The following is a 17,599-nucleotide window of genomic DNA, read 5'->3' as shown; positions in this document are numbered from 1 at the left end:
TGATTACTTCCAATTGTGCACCTGCTCCTTCGCGGTACTGGACAGCACTGTTATCCTTTTGGTATATAGTTACTTTATTGCAGATGTTTGTGGGCAGGTTTACTCTCCGTTGAAGATGGTGATATTGTTCTGTCAGGTATTCCTGATTCCGTGCATCTCTGTCTATATGCTGGCATGCTAGTTTTGTGTACATTCGGAAGTTGGTGCCTGTTCTTATACTGGGGTAGGTGGCTGTTCAGCTGTTTAGACCAACCCTCTGGTGGTTGTGCTCAGCTTGTGGGACATTTTCCTTTTACCGAGGCTAGAGATGGGTCAGGTGAGATGGTGATATGACATGTGACCACTTTTCTGTTGGATCTTGCCAGGGAGGATGATACTGTAGGGGTGCTGCTGTGGTTGATCATGTTGGTTACTGCCATGTCTGACATAGGTATCACATCATATAGGTTCATAGGATCATAGGTGTGTATTAGGCTAATGGCCCTGGAGTCTTTTCAACCCTAGCTCATAGGATTACCCTGACATTGTGCCACCCGACCTTAGTCCTCAGTGCCTCTGTTGAATAGAGCCACTGGAGTTATCTATTTCCCATCCACTCTTCAAGATTTCTCTTGAAGAGGGCCAGTGAGGTGCTCTGCTTGACATGTATGGGAAGTCTATTCCAGAGCATGGGCAGTCTCTGGGTTATGAACCTGTCCCTCTAGCATGTTTTGTTGATTGTAATAATGAGGATGAGGTCTCTGGAGTGTGTGGTGCGGAGGGATTTGGATTTCTTTAGATGTAGCATTTCTAACAGAGCTGGGTCAGACATTGCTTTGTAAGTCAAGCAGAGATCACCTCTAAGTAGGAGATATGAGACAGAGAATAGTTGGAGTTTTTTGAGTCTGTCCATATAGGACAAGTGTTAGTGTTTAAGGCCTAGGATCCTCTTTGTGAGGTACTTTTGTGGCCTCTCCAGTTGTTGCAGGTGTCTAGTGAGGTACATGCAAATGGGGCATTGTACTCGATGATTGGCCTAATGAGGGAAGAGTAGAGGGAGACAATGACCTCTTTCTTCCTGGATGCAAAACTCTTAGTAACGAGATGTGCCACTTAGAAGGACTTTCTGACCCCAGTGGCAATGTGGTGGTCAAAAGAGAGGTTGCTGTCAACCTGTGTTCCCAGATCTCTTATAACTCCTTCTGTGTTCAGTGGACTACAATCGATGTGGTAATTCAAGAAAACTGGGTTTTTCCCAAAGGGGGTGATGACACATTTTTTGGCATTGAGCTTAAGGCCATGGTTCTGACACCAGTTGTTGGTCTCAGTGAGGCCTTTCTGTAGGATGTCAATATTACTTTATCATCCAGAGTCCCTTCGTGTTGGCCTGGACTTTAGAGAAGTAGATACCAAACAGGAGTGGACCCAGGACCGAACCCTGTGGGACTCCACTCGTGACTGTTCTGCAGTCCAACTTAGAGTCAGCTACTTTCAGACTGTGGGTTCTATCTGCTAGCCAGTTTGCAACCCATGTGGGGGTATCAAGTGGTTGTCCTAAGGATGTAGCATTGATAAGATGGGGGCATCTCTGTCCATTTCTTTTCTGGCATGGTTGGATTCCCAATCAATGTTTGGGTAATATACGTCAGCCAGGATCCGGGTGATGAGTGGAATCTTGACAGATTTGTAGAGGACAAGATATGTGGGGTGGGTGTCCTGAATCGGATAAGTTGGTCTGTAGCTATGCATAATTTGCATAGGGGTCTTGCTGACAGTTGACTGCTCTTGGAGTGTCTCACGTTTGTTAGACTGTTTGACCAGTCTGCATGTGTGTGTCTGTCTAACATATATTTATACTCCACCTCCTTTGGGTTTGCTGCCCACATTTTGGGGTGTGGCTGTGGGATAGGATGAGTGATCAGGTAAGGATGGGTTTCTCTCTGCGGCTGTGGGAAGGGTTTCTGTGAGTGCACAAATGTCACCATCTTCCAGGGTTATGACTGCGTGCAATGAGTGAATTTACCTGTTTAGACTCCTAGCATTTAGCAGCATGGCCTTTAATTTGTGTTTTGTTGAGTGTTCTATGTTGGTAGTATAGACCCCATGACTTTCCCTACAAAGTCAATATGGGGGAGACAAGGCTCTCTGCCAGAGGCCTGAAGACCAAATGAGACAGATGAAGGCCATCTTTAGCAAGGCAGTGTGGTCTGTCGATCATATGTTCCCAGGCCGCCAGGCAGTGGATCCCCCCTGGGAGGACACCAGTGAGGGAGCCAAGTGTTACTGACAATCATTTTTTGTTTCTATTGAGCCATCATTCTGGGTGACAGCAGACTGCTGTATAAGGCTAGGGGCATACCTGCATGGGAAACATGTTCAGCAAGCTGAATCATGTCTGTCTTTTTATAGTCCAGGGAGGTACATCTGGCATCATTCATACCACCATGGACCAGGCCAGAATGATACCTGTACCTGTTGTGGGGTGACTTGAGTGCATGTGTGATATGGCAGATTATGGCAGCTGACAAACAAGTGACCATGACTTTCTCCTTATCCTGCCTGGTGAGAGATACATCTGTTTGTCTCCCAGTGGTGTCTTCTATGAGTAATATGTTGGGTGTATGGTAAGGCTTTAGTGTTTGCAAGACCCTGGTGTGTGGAGTCTGCATGGTCTGTGGTGTGCAGTTTTGTGGAGTTCTCATATATTTTTGCCTCTGAGGTGTCCTTTGTTTGGGTTTTTGTTCTGTTGCAGACCTCCACCTACACGGGTGTGTGTTGTATATTTGCAGATGATGTTTACTGACTCCATACACTGCATGGCACATATGTTACTACACAATTTGGTCTGGTGTGCACATTCTACATTTGCCTGGCCAGTGGTTCCCCTTCCCCTTATGTGTGTCTCTTTGTCCTTCTGTAGTCCAGGCACAGGTTTTCCCCAATGTGTCTGCTGTTATGTATTTGTAATTCTGGTGTGAGCAGGGTAAATGCCATAACATCACACACAAGGTTATGGACTTCACACCTCTGAGTGTACATATTTAGCAGGTTGTCCATCATTGCACCACTACATTTGCTGTGGTCCTCAGATGGTTTGTGTTGCTATATGTTATTATGAGGCTAGCTGTCAAACCGTCACAGACTGACATCGGGGCAGGCCCATATATGAGAGTCAGACAAAGGCCCACACATGGGGACAGGGTGTTGCTACTGTCTTGCCAAACACAGACAGTTGGGAGACCCCAGTTTGGTATTTTCTTGCTGTTTGTTATGGGTATGACGTCTGCTTCCCCACTGTCTGCCATTGATGTTTTGACATCACCCTTTCTTGTTTTGCAAATAGCTGGCAGGCAAATGCAATGATAGGACAAGCAGAACAGATATACAAGGCATACTTGTGCTCCTTCTGTGACAATCTGTCATTCCAGGGGTATGGATGTTGGCCAGTGACATGTGTCAGTGCTGATACAATAAGTTTGCAGCCTTTTATAACCTGGCAGTACACTGACCTTCAGGTACCTGCTGTCCTATTAGGCACCATACCTCCCAAATTATTAGAGCCAGACATCTGCAAAATGCCATAAGTAATTAAGGGACAAACACCTACATATAGGGACCATTGTTAACCATTGGTCTTACAAACCTAGAAAGGTGATACAATAACAGGTTTTTCATTAGCATGCATTTTCCTAATGGGTATGAAGTCTGAAATTACAATCTGTCATTTTTTTCTGACTTTAGTCTTTTGTGATTTGCCAATGATTTGTCAGAAAACCACAATTTCATGATAAAGAGACCATAAATATGATGTAAACCTCTGGACATTCTGCAAAAAGTCTGTACAGTTGAGAGATATGCTAGGCACTGTGTAGGTTACTCTGGGCTATGTACTGTCCATATATGTGGCCCCCTGTCCCTGACCTGTCCAGCTTTCTTGCAGTAACAGATATTGATGTCTGGACAGTGTGTACAACTCCTACTGTAGCTGTATTTGACATGCAAAATAGTTTGCATTGCAGTTCTTGGAACAAGGACCCTGTCATCCACAGTACTGTACCTAGGCCACTAAGACACGACAGCCAGGAGTACGTGCAGGACACATTCTGATAGTATTGTCCATACATATACATAGCTCATTGACCCCTGCACATTGTGGACATGCAACAAGTTATCAAGTTGATTGGGACAGCCCTGAGAATCTGTGCTCTGCTGCTAATGTCCTACAAACATTACTGTTACTGCATTTCTATGGGACATGGGTGTGTGTGTGTGTGTGGGGCACACCTGTCAACTGTCCACATTTGCACAGACTGTGCTGATGTTCCCTTTGCATTTTGGTTCCATTTAGCATAGTATTGTGCCTGTCTTGGAGACTACAGGCATATCACTAAAGACCAGAGGTTAGATTGTAATGGTGGACATTTGGGTTTCAGACTTCTTATCCTTAAGAGCCTTACTGCAACTGTAAGGCCTGCTGTGATATCACTGTGTAGGTCTGTATGGAAATATTTCATCATTGTCCCCATTTGTGAGCCATTGCCAGACATTTCTTAATGGTTTTCTATGTCAGACTTGCTGGGTGAGGCTGAGGGGTGAGTATGAGACCTCCCACGTTGACATCCATGCAAGTGACCTATGACCTCCCAGTAAGTTAGCTCCCCTCACATATACTGCAATGAAATTTGTCACCTAGTAGACTACTGCATACTCTGGGGAAGCCAGTATTGGGTGGACATTTCTTGTTGTCCCACATGGCTGTCACTTGTCTGCTGCTATCCTGGTAGGCCACCCCATTATCTTGCATGCATGCAGCAATACCATAGCTATGCTACCACAATGTATTACTCCATTCATTTATTGTTAAGAAGACTGACTTACCTTGTGTCTGTGTCAGTTGTGAGGATGGTGCTTGAGTGCTGGCTCTGTTGGATTCATGCAATACACAGCCTGTACATGGTAATATACAGGCAGTGTGATGTGTGTGGCATCCATTTTACTGTGTGTGCAAGTCAGAGAGAGGTTTCAGTCCCTGGGTCCCCACAGGGTCAGTATGTGTGCTATGCGTTGCCTCTTTGCCAAGGCCTGGGCATACTAGGCATGCCTCCGTATGCCTACAGGAGCAGGCTTAGGGGTTTCCTCCTCCAAGTCCCCCTGTACCTGTGGGGGGCCTTGGCAATGATGGGGGGCTGTGTGGCCCTTCCCTGTGATGTTCCTGCTGCAGCTGTTTCCACAGGATCATATTGTGTAGCATGACACATACTATGAACATGTGTGCACATGTGGCTGGAGATTATTGCAGGGCTCCATCAGATATGTCAAGGCAGTGGAACCATGACTTGAGCATCCCAAACACATGCTCTATAATGTTCCTGGTCTGTGTGTGTGCCTCATTATGGCATTCTTCAGTGTGTGTGTGTGTGTGTGTGTGTGTGTGTGTGTGTGTGTGTGTGTGTGTGTGTGTGTGTGTGCATTTCTGATGGGTGTCATCATCCACGGCTTCAGTGCATAGCCAGTATCCCCCAACAGATGGCCATAGGGGATGTCTCCCCTGGCAAATGCCTGGTACAGCTGTGAGGCATGCCAGATGTGGGAGTCGTGATAACTACCAGGGCTGCCATCACACACATTCATGATAATGCCCTGGGCATTCCACATGACCTGGCAGTTGATGGTGTGATAGCCCTTGCGGTTGACATAGACTCTACCCTCTTCACCAGGTGGTGCCTTGATGTGGATGTGAGTGCAGTCTATGGCATCATGTACCTCTGGGTAGTCTGCTACATGGTGGAAGAGATGCATTTTACTGGTCCTCTCCACACAGGAGCTGGGGAAATAAATGTGCTCACCAGCATGTGTTCGCATGATATCCAGGAACTGATGGAGTACCCTGGATGCAGATGCTTGTGAGACCCCCATGATGTCCCCAGTTGATTTTTTTAAGGTACCTGTAGCTAGTATTCTTAAGGGTACACATACCTTGGTATCCACAGGGATGGGTTCCCCTCTGTTGGTTCTGGCTCTGAGGCGAGGCCGGCACAACTCAACAAGTTGATGAAGTATGTCCTTGTCCACCCTGTAGATCTTCACATCATGTAGCCCCTGGTAGGTTACCCCAGATCTGAACACTCTTCTCCTCCTCCTCAGTCTGAGATGGTTGTCAGCATTATCCTCCTCACCGCCCTCAGCCTCTAGCACATACTGATGTATCAAAGTGACAGCAGCCCCTACATTATTTTGTTAGTTAAAATTCCCAACTGTGTACACCAATGGCACACGGTTTGTGGGAAAAACCAGACTGAAAGGCGTTTTCAAACTTTATACTGTTGTGCTGCAAATGCTGCCTGTGTGATTGACTGACTATGATACATTCCACCTGCCAGCTATATTATTTGTACTTTAGTGCCTTTATTCTGCTATTTTCTGTATTTTTTTCTACCCATTTTCACCCCTTCTAAGCCCCGTGGCGCTCCACACAAACCCACAGCTCAGATGTAAACACTTCTGCTATTTCATGTTTTTTCTTGCTCTGTTTAAACCCCATGGTGCACCATGCAAACTGTTTTAGCAAGTGTAAACATTGCTGAGCAGAAAAGGCCCTCCTCTGGATGTGAACATGCTCCTCATTTCTTGACATAGCTAAGCACAGCTAAGCAGCCTCAGACACACCCTCTTGCTTAGATTTGCTTAGCTGAGGGCAAATAGGAGCTGCAGAGCTCCAATGTGCTAACACCAAGCATGACACACCCCCTTTTCATGTCAGCTGCTTCTCCTGCTTACACCACTGAATTATAGCTCCTACAAGATTAGGTGTATGCAGACAACAGTCTCCCATTTTGTTATTCAATAAATTTAGCTCATTTGCATACCCCACTGTTACCTGCAATTGTTTTGGTTCTGCATGCTACCCACTATAGTGGCAATAGTCATCTTTCACATAAAATTGTCTTTTTAAATTTTTTTTTAATTTTCTGCATGATCTCATTTGTGCACCACTGCGCTTCGCTTAAACAGCTGAAATTAGCCAAAAAAACTTTGATTTTTATAATTTTGAAACATATTTCCATGCCAATGGCCATATTTTTGGCCATTGGCATGCCTAATAGTCATAATACATGCTTTATTTTGAGCTGTCATGCCCCCGTTTTGATTTTTGCAGAAATGTACATGATTACTAGCCAAATACATTTCTGCAGCAGACACTGCTCTGACACGGGTGCCTGTCTGCTTACTGAATCACTAATTCACCTCATTTGCATGGTTTTCATCAGCAAATGAGGTAATTAGCATTATTCAGTGGTGTCCATGTCAGAATAGTGCTTGGAGGCTTGTGCTTGCCCCCAGCCTTATTTACTGGATCGCTCAGCAGCCATATTCCATGCAACAACTGTTACACTATTCAGACACGAGTTTTGCTCCATGTAGGCTTTATTGAAGCCCAGCCATTGTGTCTGTTGCTGCACTGAAATTGAACAATAACATCTTTTTATGGCCTAGCCATAAAGTAATTTAATTTCAGCTATTTTTCTGACGTTAACGTCATGTATTCCAGGTTCCACTGTTTAAATATACATTTACACAGCTACAATAGTGCATGTACATTTCTATTATTTTCCAGTAGGGTACACTGTGGAGACATTTCAAGCACTTTGCAAAAACATTTTCAACACACACTTTTGTACCAGCAGTTTGACATACACATGACATACAGTTCTAATACATTTGTAACACAAGCATCTTATATGAATAATGTTGATATTCACAAATTACATATAATTATTTACAAAACTCCAGATAGCTGGGCTGGCATTATCTACCTTTGTCACACTGTATATGAGAAACTGCACACATAGACATAATCAAAGTTCCAGAGAGAAACGCAACAAAAATGGTTACAATCTATCATGCTACAAGAAGACAGAGACTGAAAGCTGTGATAGTTGACAGTATGTGAGAGAGACTCCTGAAGTTTTGTCTTCATATGAAGGTGTACCACAATATACTGTATAAAAGAGGCAAGTTAAGTTTATGAGTCTTTTGGAAAACATACTTTAAGATTCGACCAAAGCTTAGGAAATTTTTAGTACTCTGTAAAAAAGGTTAAAGATATTTCCAGCAGAAGTCTTGTGTTTTAATAAATCCACACCAGAAATGTGGCCTTGTGGTACAGAAGGATGGAGACATAAATGCAACGCAGAAGATTGTGCTTTAGCTAGCATCTCTGACACTGAAGGAGACAGATAGGCATTAGAAGCAGTGAAAGGGCATGGTCCACTCACATCCCCTGGGAGAGGAAGGGTGTGAATGCACTTGAGACACATGGAACAGTATGATCTCCCTTCTGGAGATCAGAGAGATCATCACTCATGCTGCAGGGGAAGGCTGCTGGAGGAAGTGTGCCTCGTGGCAATGAGAAGTTAGAGGATGGCTTCCACAGATAGCTCACTGCATGCAGCTCTGTGTTGCCTCAGAACCTGAATGCATGGACTGGGCTGGGGGAGGAAAAAAAGAACAAAAAATAATTCAATTGTCCCTGATAGCTGCCTGTACTCTCTTTCTCTCCCTGCCCCTCTCAGTCAGTTTTTGCCCGGTGATGGAAGCAAATGGGCTGATAGGCCAATACAGGGTCTGATGTTAAATAGGCACTGAGGAAAACACTTTCCAAAATAAATAAATAAATAAATACTTAGATTAGTTATGTCTGAAGCATATTACTTGTTTACCACAGGACTAACACTATGACTGACTTACTCCTAACAGTGTCAGTGCAATCAAACACACTCTAAGCAAATACTATTACCCTAAAGAATCATCATCATCATCATCATCCCCTTTTCCCATTTACACGAGGTTGGGGTATCATATTAACTGTCACCACCTCTCTCGATTCAGTGCCACTCTCCTGCCTTCTTCAACACTCATGCCTGACTGTTGCAGATCTTCTTTCACACAATCCATCCACCTCTTTGCTGGACGTCCTCACTTCCTCTTACCTTCTTCCTGTCTGTCCCAAATCTCCCTCACCAGATTGTCTTCTGTTTTTCTACACATGTGCCCATACCATCGTAATCTGTTTTCTTTGATCTTTTCTGCAATTGGAGCTACTTTGGCTTCTGCTCTTATGTCCTCATTTCTTCGCCTGTCCCACAGTGCATCATACCACCTTTCTCAGGCACTTCATTTCCATCACCTCTAGCTTCTTCAACTGTTCTGCCTTTACTGCCCAGGTTTCTGTACTATACAGTAGTACTGGTCGCACCACTGTCTTGTACACCATACATTTCAGCTTCTTTGGCATTCTTCTGTCATACACTACACCTGATACTCTATGCCAGTTGGCTGCAGCCCCTCTGATTCTAGCTTTGACCTCTTCATTAAGACTACCCTTCTCCTCAACCACCCCTCCCAGATACTTGAAGCTGTTTACCTGTTCCACTATCTTCCCATCTATCTCTATTCTCAGCTTCTTCTGATTTCCCCAATCTGCTGCCATTACCACTGTCTTATCTGTGCTTAGTTTCATCCCATGTGCCTTCAGATGTGCATTCCATTCTCCTATCCTCTTCTGAAGTTCTAGATCAGAGTCTGCCTGTACTGCCACATCATCTGCATACAGCAGCTTTGTTGCTCTGACCCCTCCAACCTGTTTGCTGATGTAGTCCATTACCATGACTATGAACAGCAGTGGGCTCAGAGCTGAACCCTGGTGTACACCCACTCCCACTGGGAACTGCTCAGTGAGGCCAAACACTGTTCGTACTTGAGTCACTGGGTCCTTGTACATAGCCTGTACCAATTCTACCAATGTTTCTGGGAATTCAAACCACCGCAGTACTGCCCAGATCAGCTTTCTTGGGACCTTGTCATATGCTTTCTCCAAGCCTAGGAAAGCCCAGTTTGACTCTCTCCTCTTCTCTAGTTTCTTCTCAAGTATCTGTCTCAATGCAAACATCGGGTCAAGTTGTGCTGCATCCTGATCTGAATCCGAACTGTTCATCTCCCATCTTACATTCTACTATTCTGCGTATCCATTTATCAATCACCCTCTCCAGAACTTTCATGCAATGTGGTAGGAGTTTGATGCCTCTGTACTGTCCACTGTTGTGGATGTCCCTTTTTTCTTGTACACTGGCATGAGTATGCTTATTCTCCAGTCATCTGTAATGCGCCTTTCTCTCCACACTGCAATTAATACCCTCAGGAGCCATTTCTCCCCTAGCTCACCCAGCATCTTTATCATATCTGCAGTGACCTCATCTGAGCCTGCTGCTTTCCCTGACTTCATTTTCCTTAGTGCTGCTCTTACTTCTTCTAAGCTGGGCTCCTCTTCTACTCTCATTGTAGGCTGTTTCTGGGGCAGTACCGCTTCTGTGGGGTTTTCTTCATTCAGAAGCTGCTGGAAATACTCCTTCCATCTGCCTTTGATGTCCTGTGGGCTGGTAAGCAGGTTGTTGCTGGAATCCCTTATGAAGGGTGTCTGACTATCTTCTTTATCTTTCTGTCTTTGCCTTGCAACCTGGTATAGTTTCTTTGTGCCCCTTACTGAGTCACTTTCCAGAAGCTGATAGAGTGCCTCTGATGCCCTATTCTTTGCTATTGCAACTTCTTTCTTAGTTTCTTTGTTATCCAACCGGTAGTCCTTCCTAGCTTGGTCAGTCTTTTCAATCTCCCACTTCTTCCTGCACTCCTTCTTTCTTTTGATTACTTCCTGCACTTCTGCATTCCACCACCAGCTTTCCTTATGTACCTTATTTCTATACCTGGCTCGGCTACATATCTTTTCTGTAGTCCTAACACATGCTGTTTTTAGGCACTGCCACTCTTCTTCAACTCCACCTATTTCCTCCTCTTCTTGGGGTGCTAGAGCCCTGAGTAATTCCTTGAACTGCTGTACTTTCTCTCCGGTCAACTTCCAGGTCTTCAGCCTGGTCTCTGTTGACCTTAGAGCCTTCTCTGACCACTGCTTGCAGCTGATTGTGGCAACTACTGGTTTATGCTGTGAACCGACTGTTTCACTGGGGATGACTTTGCAGTCATGGATTCTACCCCAGTGCCTTTTCCTTACTAGGAGGAAGTCTACCTGAGTTGCATGTTGGCTACTCTTGTATGTGATCTTGTGACTGTCTCTCTTTCTGAACCATGTGTTGGCTACTATCAAGCCATTTGCCAGACAGAAGTCTAGAATGGCTTCTCCTTCTTTATTCCTATTGCTCCACCCATGTGGACCCAGGCAGTCCTCATATCCTGTTCTGTCCGTCCCGATATGTGCATTCAAGTCACCCATTATCAACATCAATTTATGTTGTCCTGCTTTATCTGGTAGGTCCTGCAACTGCTGTCTGAATGCACTCTTTTCCTCACTATCACAACCCTGCTGTGGGGCATAGGCTGAGATTATGAATACTGCCCTATCATTACCCTGGTGTCTGATTGCCATGAGTCTGTCATTAATTCTGATGATATCCCTTATTACCCTAAAGAAGCTTATTTTAATTTGTGTATGAATGTAAACTCTAAATGTTATATTATTACATTTTTAGTATTATATAAACAACTGCAAGTGCTTGCCAGCATGCTTTAGCATTAAAAGTGCCTGCCTATAAATATCCATCTGTGTATTGTTGTATAAGTAACCTAATATGTAAAACAATTATAAAAGTGCAGCTTTTCTCCCTGGGTTTCCACTGAAAACGGGTTATGTAACCCAGACGAACTATCCCCGTAAACAAATGCCAAATAAATAAATAAATAAATAACAAAACAAAAAAAAAGAAAAAAAAATCCAAAGAATGATACCAGACAGGAATGCCAGGTAAACAGTTTAACCGTCTGAATTCATGCTTGTTGCCAATAAAAGGAAAATACTAGATTATTAAGTAGAAAATCCCACATACTATGTGGGATTTCCCAGGCATTCATATACAAACAAGCACAAATATATACACAAACAACCCCCTACCCCTGCATCTTTGCTAATCATACCTGCACCATAAGTACTCCCATCAGAGTGAATGGGTGACCACAGTATTTTTATATTGATTTCTTTTTCCTCCAACAGTGAACTTTATGCAGAAACAATTTGCTGTGTAGCAGTGTAAACCAGGAGCTGCTGGCATTTTCAAGGAACACCACATGGCTAGTTAGCATTAGTTGCTCCCTGTACCGTTGCATTATCACACGGCTCTGGTCATAAGACTACCCTCCTCACTGAGGCCTCCCCCCATGAGGGAACCATTTTACATTTTTCACTGTTGAAAGAAAAAAGAAACAAGAAATTAGATACTGCAGACTAAAACAAATTTTATATTAAGTGCAACCTTCTAGGGAGATTCCAATATTTGGATTTTTTAATAAAGGGTTATGGTACAGTAAAGGCATTAAATGAATATAACTTCATAAAAACTTTACAGATTTCAGATTTACTAATAATCAACTTTAACCTCAGAAGACTCGTAAATAAAATAATTGAATTTCATGCTATCTTGGCCACTTACCCTCCAGACATAGCTGTCATAACAGAAACCTGGTTAAAACCCTACATCAAAGACCCTGAAATTACTCTCAACAGTTATAATATAATAAGACAAGATAGAGTAAGTAAAAGAGGTGGCGGTGTAGCTATTATATTCAAAGACTCTCTAAAAATGGAAAACTTGACTGTTTGCCACCAGACTTGCCCAATGCAGAATTACTCATCACATGGCTACAAATTAATCCTCACAAAGCCTTGATTATCACAGCTGTCTACCTGTCCCCAGGTAACAATCTTCTCAGCATTAAACTTCTCCTCTTTTGGGCTGCCTCCAGTTTCAGTCAAGAAACTATCATCTTAGGTGACTTTAATCTCGACTGGTTTTCCTGCTCCTCAAGCTGTCCTACCAACTTTTTCAATCTCTATAATTTTACCCAAGTTATTAACCAACCCACTCACACTGATAAACACTCAAAAAAAGAGTCATTACTTGACTGGATATTAACCAACAAACCAAACCTGGGCTACCAAGCCGGCTGCCTTCCATTCAACCTTAGTGTCCATACCCGTACATTTCTACTTAGAAAAAAAATTCAAACCCAATCTTATAGTCCATTCAAATACACCCACTGTAAGAAAAAACCTCTCCCCTGATACACTCAACCTAATACTACAACACTGCGAGTGGTCACCATTAAAAAGCCTAAATCTGGACCTTGCAGTAGAATTCTTTAACAACAAATTTCTTGATATCCTAAATAGTCTAACCCCCACAAGAAAAATACGCACCAAATCCAAAAAGTTACCATCGCTTTCTAATGGCACCGAACTTCTTATCAAAAAAAGGGATAGAGGCAGGGCACTATACCTATCCACCAAAAGCAAAGAAAATCTAAACTCCTATCAGCAATTAAGAAATGAAACCAAAAAAGAATAAATATCAACAAGAAATACTACATCCAAACCTGTCAGCAAAAGTACTAGCATGACCCACAAATGTTCTGGCAAACTTTAAACTACCTACTTAACCCTGGCAAAACCTCCACCCCACCCCTTCCACATCTAACACTTCCGAATCTATAGCATCACAATTAAATTCTCACTTTATTATCAATATCATCTCCTTCCTGGATAACCACCAAAATGTACCACTCTCTGTCCCCTCCCCCTCCACCATAACCACATATCTTTTCTCCTTTAAACCCATAAAAACTTCTTACATAAAAAAGCTCCTGTCCAAACTAAAACCCTCCTGCATAGCTGCCGACCAACTTCCCAAAGAATTCCTAAAAATAGCTGCCCCCATCCATTGCCTATCCTGTCTCTATCCTTATCAGCCATTCTGTGTCTGAACAGTATGTATCTCACCTCTGGAAAATCTGTCACATCATTCCCCTCCACAAGGGTAGCCCCTCTAGAGACATCTCAAACTACCGCCGCCATTGCTATCCTCCCACCCATAGCTAAAATCCTACAGAAATGTATTCATCAAAAACTCCTAAATCGCCTTACCATTAACAACCTTCTATCCCACACCCAACACGGTCTCAGACCTAAACATAGTACTAACACAGCCTTAATATCATTCTCTGACACTATTCATCACCTCAGGAATGAGGGTCTATTAGTCTCAGCAATTTTCCTAGATATGTCAAAAGCTTCTGACACCATTGCTCACCAACTCCTGCTTAACAAACTTGCCACTTACAATCTCAACTCATCATCACTGGCTTGGTTTCACAGCTACCTGTCAACCCATAAACAGGCTACTAAATGGGAGAACAATCTATCTCCTCTACTGCCAGTATCCACTGGAGTACCCCCAAGGATCCATACTAGGTCCCCTCCTCTTTGTCATATTTACCAACAGTCTAAATTTAGCAACCCAACTAGCTACAATCATACAATACACAGACAACACATCTCTTATCTGTGCTGCCTCCTCCCACCAAGAACTTCAAGAAAAAAAATCAAAAATCACTTGAAGAAATTGAAACTTACCTTTCTAACCACCAGCTCATTCTAAACCCAAATAAGACTACTAAGTTAATGATTTTCACTAATAAAACTTCCAAACCCTACTCCCCCTATTCATTCCGCAAATGGTACAAACATTGAGCCTACAAATCATACCAAACTCCTAGGTGTAACAGTAGATGACAGGCTGAAATTTGACATACATATATCCCTAACAATCAAAAAAGTGCATGCCAAACTTGGATCTCTCTACAGGGCCAGACCGTTCCTAACACACCAAGCCAGACTAGCCACAGCTAGATCTCAACTTCTATCTACCCTTCTCTACTGCTCGAACATTTTCACAAACTTGCACAAGACCAACCTTAAAAGCTTAGATTCCTGCTATAATAAAACACCAAGGTTTGCCAGCAACCATCCCCAAAAAACTCATCATTGTTCAGTGTTTGAGCAACATAACTGGCTCGAACTTCCCAACCTGTTAACATTAAACCAACTTACCTTTACCCACAAATTCATTCACAACCCCAGTTTCTGCCCTGCTCTTCCTACCCTGTTTCAACCACATGCCAATACCAGGTGCCTTAGGTCAACAGACAAGCTACTGCTACAAATTACCCAGTCTCACTACTACCATGGTGACTCCCTGTATTCAAATAAAATAACAAAGACCTGGAATGCTGTCCCTCAAAACATACAAAATATTCCCAGCTATTCTTTCTTTAAAACAAGAACAAAAGAATATCTCAGAAACACCTGGCTCTGCCACTGTAGTTCTCCTGGATAATTCCTCTCTCGCAGTTTTTCACAACTTCTCACATCCCCTTTTAAACAGAGTAGTACTCCTCTCTTGCAGTTTTTCACAACTTCTCACATCCCCTTTTAAACAGAGTAATCCTACTTCTCCATTTTGATCTGACACTCTGATTACAAGCCCTGCTAGATTTTTTTTTATTTTCAGACATGAATAGATCAAGCATTTCCTGTATTATGCCAAGACATATGTCACTATCCAAGTTTACTTTGTTAATTCATTTTTCTAACATTGTTTTCTCCTTTGACTTTTTAGTCTCTGTAAGTGTTCAGTTATCTATATACCTGTATTATGCTATGCTCTATGTTATCCTATCACTATAATGTTTATTTGTTACTTTAGCTATCATATGACTATTAATGTATAATTCTAGATCTACTTATGTATATTTTGTATATTGCATTTATGTTATGTTGTTATTACTTTGTGGAGCTTTTCTCCCCGGGGTCTCCGCTGAAAATGGGAACCTGGCCCAGTCGGACACTACCCAGTTAACAAATGTAAATAAATAAATAATAAATAAAACTGCATCACTAGAATCAGCAGTTTAAAAAATATTGATTTAATGATTAAGTCAATGGTTAAGAAACCCCCAAATGGAGTATTGATAAAATATTCAGTTGATTCCAGATTCTAAATATAGGCATTTTGAGACCACTCCTAGGATGTCTGTTATTCCAGATAGATTTAGTAATGACACTATTAAAAGATTTAAAGACGTATAAAGGATTGTGAGAAATTACATTGTTACAAAAAAAAAAAAGAACAAATCCCAGGGAAATGTGTCACTTTATAAACTCTTGCTAGAAGAGTAAAATTGAGTTTATTACAGCTATTTCAATTGGATTTAATGCTGGATAGGGCAGAATCAAAGTTGGCAGTAAAATAAATACATATATATCAGATTTATGTTTTACATCTAACTATTTAAACTCACTTAATGAAACATTTATGTTAGCCACAAGTGAGGGCTAAATCATAATTCTTGAGCAAGAATCTGAGAATAGTGCACATTTTATTAAGCTTATAGTTGGGGACATTAGTGTAATTATTCTTTCCAATAGTCTTGGAATAGCTTTGGTGGAATTTTGGAAATGGAGGATAATGTAATTGGCATGAGAAATAGTGCTGGTAATAAGAGTTGCTTAACTTAATCCTTTTAAAATCCAGGTATTTGGAATTTCAGAGAGCAACAGTTTTAAAGACAGAATAAAAAGGTTAGGTAAAAGGTAGCAACCTGTTCTTCATCATCATCATTGTCATTGTCAACTTTTTTCCCATTTTTTCTACATGGGGTAGGGGGTATCATGTGAATGGCCTCCATCTCTCTGAATTCATTGCCACTCTTCTACCTTTTTGAACAGTCATCCCTGAATGTCGCAGATCTTCTCAAACGTAATCCGTCCATTTCTTTGCGGGATGCTCTTGCTTCCTCTTGCCTTCTCACTATCTCTCCTAAATCTTCCTCACTAAATCATCTTCTGCATTTCTGCTCATGTGCTTCAACCACTGTAATCTGTTCTGACTTTCTCTGCAATTGAAGTTACTTTGGCTGAATGATCAGAAACAGTATTAAAACTATGAGGCAACATATTTGTCACAAAAAATGAATGTGGCATAGACTTAACACCCCATTAGTTGCCAAATAATGTGGCCTAACTCAAGTATTAAAAGGTAGCCCTGTTGTTTTACCTTCTTGGAAAACTTAACAGTACGTACACATACTCCTCCAAGAGATATCATCATATTGCAACATATATAAATGATTTGTCAGAATATTGCACTCTGCAATTATATCGACACATACATACTGGTATTTTAGTATAGCCTTTGTTACGCTAGAAATAGAAAATTAGTTTCCTCAGGTTCCTAATTGCTTCTAGAAAGAAAACTCCATGGAAAATCCTGTCAGTTATAAATCTTGTCAATACTACACTGCTTAAGGAAAACGGGGAAATGCAAGTATCAAAATAAAGTCAGTATCAAACAGAGGTATGAATATGAATTAAGAAATCTGTCAACATATTTAAACACTCAATAAGCACAAAGAATTTGCCACCATCACAAGGTTAGTACTCAGACATATTTTTGAATCACATCTTGAGAAATGTGCTTTTTGACAGTGTATGCTCTAAACCAGCAAAGACGAATGTTGCAGTAGAGGAATACCCTATAGAAATGTTTGGGCAGATTGACCCCCCAGGTACAATTCTGGTATCAATCCACACTCCATCATTTTTCGTAGAAAGAATATCAAGAAAAAATTATGCATACTAGTATGAACTGTATATTTTGCAGTACTGAAGATGTCAAGAAATGATCATCTTCCATGGGGAATCGAACTTGATTACAGCAGTAAT

General features: G+C 42.0%; 1 protein-coding gene across 4 annotated transcripts in view; it reads right to left on the bottom strand.

Moving 5' to 3' along the window:
• The window catches only part of SERTM1 (serine rich and transmembrane domain containing 1), a 215,964-nt gene that overhangs the window by 144,249 nt on the left and 54,116 nt on the right, over nt 1–17,599 (bottom strand). Inside the window, exon 1 of one of the 4 annotated variants that reach the window (XM_044073306.1) lies at nt 11,959–12,204. The exons of the other annotated variants lie outside the window; for them this stretch is intronic. The gene's annotated coding sequence lies outside the window, so the exon portion shown is untranslated. Of the gene's footprint in view, nt 1–11,958; nt 12,205–17,599 lie in introns of those variants that run through there. 4 annotated transcript variants of the gene reach the window in all.

This window comes from Protopterus annectens, chromosome 5.part1, assembly GCF_019279795.1.
Source record: "Protopterus annectens isolate FY-2018-M chromosome 5.part1, PAN1.0, whole genome shotgun sequence".
Lineage (NCBI taxonomy): Eukaryota > Metazoa > Chordata > Ceratodontiformes > Protopteridae > Protopterus > Protopterus annectens.
This window is presented reverse-complemented; position numbering and strand designations above follow the sequence as displayed.